General features: G+C 41.5%; 1 protein-coding gene across 5 annotated transcripts in view; it reads left to right on the top strand.

Moving 5' to 3' along the window:
- The window catches only part of LOC147018613 (rap guanine nucleotide exchange factor 2-like), a 213699-nt gene that overhangs the window by 47070 nt on the left and 155973 nt on the right, over positions 1-10656 (top strand). The gene's annotated exons all lie outside the window — the stretch shown is intronic.

Raw genomic sequence — 10656 nt, 5'->3', positions numbered from 1 at the left:
GTGTACATTATACATGGTCTGGCTTTGTATTTATGTATCCCATTGTTACTTGTACTGTATAAATTTACATAGTTTGATCTCGCAAGTCTAGTGACAGGGTACTTCCAGATCTAATCACAAAGCGACCATTTGACAGCTGTGACCTTTTGACATGCAACTTGCAATCATGGAATTGAAATGGATGTACTGGTTCCAAAATCTGCCAAGAACTCTCAAATTATAGACCAGTAAGCCAAGTTCAAAATACTGTGTAAGAGTTGGACAGTCTGAATGCATTCTTACTGTTGGAATCTGGTTACGGTTTTGATCTGAAAAAATGTTGCTATCGACAATGAATGCTACAGTGTAAGCAAGCACGAATAATCGAACATGCACTGTTTTGATTCGTTTACTTTTTGGGTTTTTTTTAAACGTCAAAAATTCATGTGAAATGCACCATCCTCAAACGATTTAATCACCAAGAAAACTTAAATTACATGTGAATTTCTTTCAAACATTGTACACAGAATGTGCCAAGCATTCAATGATGATTGATAATTAATTAATCGCTTTCTTCTTTTTGCAGATTTCCCAAGTAGGAATTGGTAGTGGCAAATTCTGGCTTGATCAGGATGAAACACTGTCTGCTCACTTTCAACCTTAGGCATAATAGATTGGATGTTTGCTCAACTGAGTGGAGACAGATAAATTATTTTGAAGGAGAAATTTTATTATTTTCCAATGATGTAATAATAATAATAATAATAATAATAAAAACAATGATAATAGTCAAAGTAATATATATAATCAAGCTTGTTCATTCATCCATCTGTCCATCGGTGTGTAACAATCCTTTCCACCCATTGGTTGGATAGTTGGCCTGACTCCACCCACAATTGTAATCTCAAAAATCATACAGCTGCCATGTTGATGCTATCCAAAGCCAAAGACATCTTTGGAGCTGTCATATTCACAATCGTCATGCCCTCCCTATAAGTTTTCCCTTCAGTGTAAAATGACCAAAGTGACTTAAAAAGATCAAGCATTGAAAGGTTGGAGATGATGGGCGTCAAGGGGCTTGTGAAGGCCACAGTAAGTATAAGCCTCAGGTCTCAGTCCTTAGGATTTATAGCTCTGTTGTCAGGCTCTTGGCCAGTGCAATTGGAATCTATCTGAGCTATATAGCCACAGTGTATTATGTATATGCACATAAGCAGTGGGTATGTTTTTGCTTCAAACCTGATTGTTGTTTTTTTAATTTTTGGGAGCAATCGAGGCAGCGGTATGTTGTCTATACACTGCCCAAATAACTATGTGGCATTCTCTCGAGAAAGCGCTTTAACCCCGGAAGCTCCACGGGTCCTTGCTATTATTTCCGACTATCTTCTCTTCAATGACTCAACCATCAAGCCCATGTCATTATAAAGGTCTCGCAGGAATCTTGCGAATTGGGAATCTCAAGAGATTGTGAAATACAACATCCATAATTATTTACTTTTCACGATATGTATGATAATATGCATCAGGAAGAAGATAATTGGTTTAGTGTCTTTTATTTGCACAATTAGGCTTCTCGTGGTCACGTGAGAATTGCAATTCCACGGGGTTTCCGCATATCTCAAGGGATTGTGAGTTGGACAGGCGACGATGATGGGCCATGACATGAAGGAGCCATTCTGTTGCTGTTTCGATCGTGGTTTCTGTGAAGTTGGTGAATGCATGATGGGGAAGGGTTAAATATTCTGCTGTTTTGATGAGGTAATGAAGAAACATGTATGGATCAATGTTGGAATTCCATTTTGCTTTTATGAGGGGAGGAGGGGAGGGGGGGGATAAGAGGACAGAGAGTTGGGGTTTGGATGAGGTGGGGGGAAGCGGAGTTGAGAGGGGGAGGTTGAGGCTTTGAGGGGGAGTTTGAGGAACTATGGTGGGGAGGGAGGGGTTGAGGAGTTATGGTTGGTGGGTGGGGGGGTGAAGGCTTGGAGTTGGGAGGGGATTGAAGTTTTAGGATTAGGAGGGGAGGCTGAGGAATTGGCGTTGGGGGCGGAGGTTGAGGACTTGCGTTATGCACTTGCGATATGTAAGGAGGAGGGGGGAGTTGAGTACTTGAAGTCACATTTTACATGATGCGGATGTTCCGCAAGTCTCTGATAGTAAATAAATAATACCACTAATAATTATATCAGTAATAGACTGATTAAGTCACCTTGTGCATGCAGGCGAACCTTTTTTTTTATCCACATACTCTCCGGAAATAATTGCCATTCCACTAAACATTATTTAAAATTTTCACCTTTTGGGATCTTCATAGTGCAAATAATTTATTTGGAGTTTTCCTTTCATTGACCAAAGAGAAACTAATTTAATTTGGATGATCAACTGAAGTTATGCAGGCTTTGCAATCATACTTACTTCACTTTATCAATCCATTGCTTTCTTTGTTTTGGATCACCAGGAAACGATGAAAGCTAAGTTGCAGTTTCATCTGATTTTGATGATGAAACGAGGTAAGCAAGAACGAGATCTCTTTTGCAATACATGTCCCCTACAAACTTGATATTTTAAAAACCCGATGTACATACATGAAGCAAAAACATGTGTGTGACCGGGGTGACAGTTCATAGCTGGATCGGGATTTGATCTCCGGCTCGACAGAGAGACGATATATGATATTTTCTCAATCTAATTTGGTCTTTTAGAAAGTATTCACACCACTCGACTTTTGTCACATTTTGTTGTTACAGCCTGAATTTAAAATGGATCAAATATAAATTTCTTGGCACCGAGCTACACAAAATTCCCCATAACGACAAAGTGAAAACATGTTTTAGACATTTGCACAAATTAATTAAAAACGAACAGCTGAAATGTCTTGCATCAATAAGTATTCAACCCCCTGAGTCAATACTTTGTTGAAGTGCAGTGGTTACAGCTTCTTTGGCACTTTGTAACCACTTTGGCAGTGGTTACAGCTTCGAGTCTTCTTGGGTATGTCTGTATCAGTTTTGCACATCCAGATTTGGGGCTTTTCTCCCATTCTTCCTTGTAGATTTGCTCAACCTCTGTCAAGTTTGATGGGGAGCATCGGTGAACAGCAATCTTATGATCTTTCTACAGATTCTCAATGGGATTCAAGTCTGGGTTTTGCCTGGGCCACTCAAGGACTTTCATGTTCTTGTTCTGAAGCCATTCCAGTGTTGCTTTGGCTGCATGCTTGGGGTCATTGTCCTGCTGGAATGTAAATCTTCACTGTAGCCTTAGCTATTTTGCACTTTGAAGCAGATTCTCCTCAAAGATGTGCCTGGATTTGGCTCCATTCATTGTTCCTTCTATCCTTACAAGTCTCCCAGTCCCTGCTGCTGAAAAGCATCCCCATTGCATGATGCTGCCACCACCATGCTTCATGGTAGGAATGGTGTTAGATGGGTGATGAGCTGTGCTCGGTGTCCGCCAGACATAGCGCTTTTCATTCAGGCCAAAGAGTTCAATTTTTATCTCATCAGACCAGATAATCTTTTGCCTCATGCTCTCAGTCTTTGACGTGTCTTTTTGCAAACTCCAGATGTGCTGTCATATGCCTTTTTCTCAGGAGTGGCTTCCGTCTGGCCACTGTCCCATAAAGCCGAGATTTGTGAAGTGCTGCATCAGACTGTTGTCCTTCCGGTAGGTTCTCCCATCTCAGCCAAAGAACTCTGTAGTTCTATCAGAGTGGTCACGGGTCTCTTGTTCACCTGACAGACCAAGGTCCTTCTTGCCCAGTTGCTCAGTTTGGTCAGATGGCCATCTCTAGTTAGAGTCTGTGTAGTTCCATGTTCTTTCCATTTACTAATGATGGAGCTCATTGTGCTTTTGGGAACTTTCAATACTCTAGAAATTGTGTTATACCCTTTCCCAGATGTATGCCTCCTCAAAATTGTATCTCGGAGTTCTACAGACAGGTCCTTGGACTTCATGGTCGAGTTTCTGCTCTGACATGCACAGTCAACTGTGGGACCTGATATAGAAAGGTGTGTTTCTTTGTAAATCATGTCTAATCAATTTGATTGGCCACATGTCGACTCCAATCAAGTTGTAGAGACATCTCAAGGATGATCAAAGGAGATTGGATGCACCTGAGCTCAATTTGGAGTGTCATAGCAAAGGGGTTGAATACTTGTTGATGTGAGACAGTTCAGCTTTTAATTTTTAATTAATTTGTAAAAAAATTCCAAAAACATGTTTTCACTTTGACATCATGGGGTAATTTGTGTAGATCGGTGACAAAAATTTAAATTTAATCAATTTTAAATTCAGGCTGTAACACAACAAAAATGTGAAAAAAGTCGAGGGGTGTGAATACTTTCTGAAGGTACTGTAACTCTGTGAAAAATTGATGAAATGCACTGAAACTTGAACTTGTTCTGTAACTTATCATAACAAAGCCATGTAGAAAGTTTCAGTTGAATGTATTAAACGGTATGGAAAACAAATTGGAAAAACCACAGGTGAGACGGACAGACAGACAGACAGACAGACAGGCAGAGAGCAATCCTTTCGTCCCCTCCAGTGAAACTGGAAGGGGACGAATAATGCGGGGTTTTTGCAAAGCCTTTATGTGTGATCAAATGATGAAAATGTGATATATGGATGTAGGAGTACTGTGCCATGCAAGACGTGACACCACTCCTCATGAGATGTTGCATGCTGAGAATCTTAAGCTAAAACGGTGTGTCCTATATAGGATATAGGACATATCTAGATTTGTGGATGCTGTTGGGACAAGGCTGTCTGGTCTGCAATGCCTTTTGAGATATGCTGACCCTAAACGGTCAAAAAACTTAACAGTGGTTGGTGAGGATTGCTGATTGGTGAAGCGGACACCTTTTCACCTTGGCCTGCCCACCTTTGTTTCTGAAAGGATGATGTATCCTCTGTGTTGGCTTTTCAAATTGGAGTATTTATTTGCGCTTCTAAAATTGGAGACACTCCACCTCCCAAGATGAATGTATTAGGAGGAGTGTGGATAAGGCAGCCATGCTTTCACACACTGTTCCCTTCCCTTGCTGATTTGCTATCCAGGCAAAGAAAAAAAGCATCCCTTCACTATAGTTATTCTCTGCAGGCTACTGCAGTTAGAACCGTCACCAACTATGGTACATGAGAGTACAATCCTCACTTTCCATAGTTCCAACGATACCATTTTTGCCTGGTCAGGTTACCTATCTTAATTAGTTTGGGCAACCTTGAGGTGGCTTGAGGTAAATCTCAAATCCCCATGATTCAGTCAAAGTGTACTAATAGACTTTAAACTCTCTTAACTCAGCCTCCCTCTTTAAAATAGCTATCCCTCTTTAACTCTTTACTGGAGCTCTCCATAATTAAGCCATTACATTTATGTGTTCCGAAACTGAAGTTCCCCTCTCAATCCCTTCTCTTCGGTTGACTTTCTTTTAAACTTCTTATCAGGTTGCCTACTCAGAAGGATTCACGGTGTACCGCCTCTAAAGTCTGATGGCTGCCTCGACCCATTGCACAATTTAGTTGTCATGACGGGGATTTCTGTTGAACAAATGTTTGTGTTTTTTTTCACATGTGTTCCACCTTCTCCAATTCTTGGGTTCACCAACGTGACACTTCCAAGTACCCAGCGTAGAAATCGAGATATAATTTTGTTGCGATTCTCAGCTTCTCTATTAACTGTGCCCAGAAGAATCGGCTTATCTCTATCCTTGCTCAAACACACCACTTGTGTCTTGGCCTGACAGAGGGAGCACCCTTTTCATGCACCCTTATGATTTCATGCACAATAGCGTGTTGCTGGTCAAAAGCACGCTTGATGGGATGGGTGTGGTGATCATGATGTGAGAGCCTGTTAAAGCTTTCAAGTGAAAGGTCACAGGAACAACACTTGAAAGTGGGCAGGATACGGCCGGTGTCGCAGTGAGAAATGTCACACCTGAAGCTGTGCACACTCCTGGAGCAATAACCCACAGAGGATGCAGCAACATACTACCTGACCAAAGCGTGAAATTTGCGAATGTGCCCCATGAAATGACCGATGGCATAAAATGCCAGGTGACATCGCCATCTGGCTCCAGTAGTTCGTCCTGGTCACACATTGATACAACCTGCATTGAAATGTTTGGAATTGTGCACAGATATTTTTGAGATGCAATGTTTTGACATCTTCATCATTCATGAACTTAATGTGACCCATCATCATCATTTGACATAGGTATAAGCCCGTGGTCACCTCTTCAAATTACACACCAGCAGAACCACTTCCGCCACTTTCGACACAACCAGTTTTTCCAGCGTTGCCGCTTTGAGTTCAGTGTTATTTCACCCTGACCACTCTCGGATGTTGTCAACCCAACACATCTTTGTTCGACCTATCGAATGACGGCATCCCTCTGGAAAACAATCCACAACAGCTGCTGCCAGTCCATTTTGCCAAATCACATGGACCAGCCATGCTGCCCTGCACTCCATCACATTGCTACTGCTGAGGCACCATCTGTCACCGATCATCTCCATTAGACTCTTGTTTGTAACACGGGCATGCCACTTGATGTTGAGCAAGTCATGTGTTGCCAGATGGTTTGGCCACAGCCGTCTAGTTGCCTGATGTCGGTTGCCTTTAATGAGAAGGTGGTAGCACTGTACGGTACTCTTGACATGATTAGTGCCTGAGCAAGCTCGTGCCTTTGTTTCTCGGCCAACATGGTGGAACGCAGGTATTTATATTGCTGAAGGGGTGGATTTGCCCATACCTATCTGCATTCACATCTCATTGCCGTCATCTCGAGTGTGGTTGATTGACATGCCCAGGTACTTGACAGATGTGACGCAGGGTATTGTTATCAAGCGGTTTGTGATGGTGTTGTCATCCATTGTTGGCTGGACAACCATGTATTCCGTCCTGCCAGGATGAATGACGAGCGCAAACCCATTTGATATGTCGCTCAGGATAGCAAGTATCTTTTCTGCACTCATCACTAGGTCATTGACATATCTGATCTCCTTTATGGAGATACCACTTACATTGGGTGCCCTTAGATGTGATGAGCAATCATTCCACTCCTGCATGAGACATTCGGTGTGGAGGCTGAAGAGTATCAGGGACAATGAACAGCCTTGTCGTACTCCAATTAGCGTCTCAAACTCATCTGTCATCCAGCCTTTCCAACGGAGCTGACCATTTGGGTTGATTTGGAGATCCTCAAGCAGCCGCATCACATCCCATTCTACACCAAAATCCTGCAGTTTCACAAACAGTAGTGTGTGGTTGATAGAGTCAAATGCCTTCTTATAGTCAACAAAGAACAGGTGGAGAGGGCGTTTGCCTGTGGAGTAAGCTTCAGCCACACCTTTCAGAAGGTAGATCCCATCAGTTGTGCCCTTACTGCATGCAAAGCCATATTGGGTGTCTCTCACTTCCATACTGGCGGTTTTTTACAGTCTGCATTGACACATTGAGAATGATCTTACCTGCATTGCTGATTAGTGCAAGCATTCTGTAATTGCTGCACAGACCTATGTTCTTTTTGTGTAAAGCGATATACACTGACTTGGTCATCGACGGTGGCCTCTTTCCAGTGTTCCAGATATTACACACTGCCTTGTGGAGGACTTTAAATATTTCTGGGTCCTGTGCCACAGCTTTGGAATTGTGCACAGCAATTTTGGGATCCATGTTTTGACATCTTCATCATTCATAAACTTAACGTGACCCAGACGTCATTGCGGTTCAAAGAGATAAAAATCACAAGGTGACAACTGACAAGTCTGGACTGAATGTGAAAGGATTTAAAACTTCACAACCATCTCCACAAGAAAAGTAGTGGTCACATTTGCAATGGAAGAGCAAGCATTATCAAGCAATAAAATCTTGAGACAGCAAACCGGGCCATCGTCTGTGTTCGGTATTGCTTGTCTTATTTCATTACGCAACCAGTCACTACAATGCTATCAAATGAGGGTTTCCCCGCAGTCAATACATTTCACATGAATTAACCTCTAATGGTCCCAAAACACGATTGTCATAAACTTTCTGGCTGAAGGCTGAACCTTGAAGTTGTTTTCCTTTTCTTTTTATACTGGTGAGAACCAAAAATCTCTCCACTCAATGCTGGCTCACTATAAATCTGGCATATACAGTAACTGGGTCTTGTCCGCATGTCACAATCTTCTTCAAGAAATAATCTCCCTCTCGTAGCATTCCAGGAGCTCTGATGCAATGGCCAAACGAGTTGCCTTTTTATCAAATGTGAGGTCCTTTGGTACCGCCTTGCACTGTCCTTGTTGAACTGAAATTTCTGTTTTTTTTTATCTCAAACAATTCTAACAGTGACAATAACATTCTTCTGCAATTTCATATTTCGTAATCCGGCGATTCTCTAAAATTGGTGGATCAACATGTTCGATGTTTGCTTGATTGGCAGCATTTGATTTAATGTGGGAATACTCAAGAATGCTCAACAATTAATGATCATTTTTTTTTTTAACCCAATGCACCCTTTAAACACACAACTACATGAAAGACAGGCATCACCAAATTGTGTAGACGATCTCCTGCAGTGAATATCAGCTGCTGGTTTTGATGTTCTCCTTCACAAGGAATTTAATTGTACACCTCATTGTTACTTAGCACAATTGACTATGTTCACATCTTTCTTTATTTTTCCCAGTGTTCTCTCTCTCTCTCTCTCTCTCTCTCTCTCTCTCTCTCTCTCTCTCTCTCTCTCTCTCTCTCTCTCTCTCTCTCTTTCTCTCTCTCTCTCTCTCTCTCTCTCTCTCTCTCTCTCTCTCTCTCTCTCTCTGGCTTTGTTCCATATGCACGGCCACATCTTTTAAGTTACAAACTCCAATCTCAGAGTACAAATACAACTTTGTTTAGGAGGGTAACATAGGCTATGTGCCCGCGGCTATGTGTGGGAGTCCACAAAGTCGGCTTTGGAAGTCTGCAAAATGATGCCAATGTGACCAATATGGCAATTTTTGGCAAGCAAGACGACTAATTGGTCCGTCAGCAAAGTGACAGGTAGGCTCTGCGAGTTCTAAATAACTTTCTCAGATTATTGAATATATATATGCGCAAAATTTCAGCATTGATTGTTATTTTTTAATCACCTGTTCCAAAATAAACAAGTCGTCATCAAGTACACATCCCCCAATCGTGCCTTAGAGTGGCACAACTTTTTTTTGAAGAATTCTATATTTTTTGAAGATTTTGCTGATAAATACATAATTCAAAGCTGTGTCTTGATTGTGGAGATGGTAAAGTATATGAAATAAATAAATATTTAAAGGCAGCATGTAGGTAGTGGAGATAGTATAGTATATATAAATAAATTTGGGAAGACAACGACAAACCACCAACTATAACCCTTGCCAAGAAACTGCTTCGGCAATTCTGAATCTGCCTTCAGGCAGAACACCGGAATACAAATGCGAATACAAATAAATCATCGTTTCCGAAAGCATATATTATACAATCCTGGACTATTTGTTCTCTTTGTTTCATTTGTCCTCCATTACTCATGTAAGTTGTTTTGTTTTTTTGTAATTGCAAAAATTCTAAATTGGCTCCAATCCCAAAAATATTTGACGTGCCTCATGCCCAGATATTATTGCATGCATTTCCCGAATACGAAAGAAAGATGTCCAGTCGTTTATGAGTGGACGCTCCGGACGGACGACTGGCAGGACTCAAAATGCAAGCCCCCAGCCAGACTGATGCCCAGTTGGGGGTGGGGGCTAAATATTACATGGGAGCTTTGAATTGGACGACCCTCATGTAATTTATTCTCACGTAGTCTCCTGCACTCAAGATAGTCATTGCAACAACATGCACACAAGTGTTGAACCTCAGTCCTCAGATAGAAAGATGTCAGCCAATCAAATGAAATCTCTCCTGCAAAGATGCCGTTTGCATGATTTTTTGGACATTCTAGCAAAATGGAGAACTTCCAGGACATTTATTTAACTTATCTGATAGACTCAACAGCAGGTTCATTTCAACAGAATGGCAAAAGTTTTCATCTTCTCCTGGGGAACAGTTACCTCTAGATATGATGATGGGGGTGGAAACACACAATGAGTACATTATATCCAATAGCTATACAAAAAAAAAATGAAAGAGTGGAACGCTTCAATGAAATCCTGATAAGAATCTGGCAAAGATATATATATTTTTTTTTTGAGGTTGAGCTCAGTTAATCCGAATATCAAGTTGCTTTTATTGCTTTTGGCATACCACACAAATATTCTCCTTGCAGGGAGATATAGCCACCTACTGTGATGATGACTGAGTGTGAGTCTCCATTTGCTTGAGGAAGTGAAAAGTTCATCATATCGCTGTCGGCTGAAGAGCTACCTGAAGATTACACCGTCTTTGTGAGGCATCTGCAGTTGCAGATGGGTGGCTGTTTGTTATGCTGTCAACATCATCTCAACATGGTTGTCGAGGCAAGAAAATAATAATGAAATGAACTGCACAATGTGAAACCCTCTCCAAACAGGAAGTCGCGATCTAAAATGGCGGCACATCTTCCTGCCGTAGAATGGTAGATCACTAAAGCTTGTTCAATTGAGAGAAGGAGATAGCAGACGTGGTTGATGTTGATCAGACTAAATTGTCTGTTTTTGTATTATAGACAAGGAACAGGACGTATTGTTGAGGGCTGGCATCGACTC

Source organism: Eptatretus burgeri, chromosome 10 (genome assembly GCF_056783735.1).
Source record: "Eptatretus burgeri isolate ZD-2024b chromosome 10, Ebu_testis_v1, whole genome shotgun sequence".
In the NCBI taxonomy this organism is placed as follows: Eukaryota; Metazoa; Chordata; class Myxini; order Myxiniformes; family Myxinidae; genus Eptatretus; species Eptatretus burgeri.
Note: the sequence above shows the minus strand (reverse complement) of the source record. Positions and strands in the feature narration are given on the sequence as shown.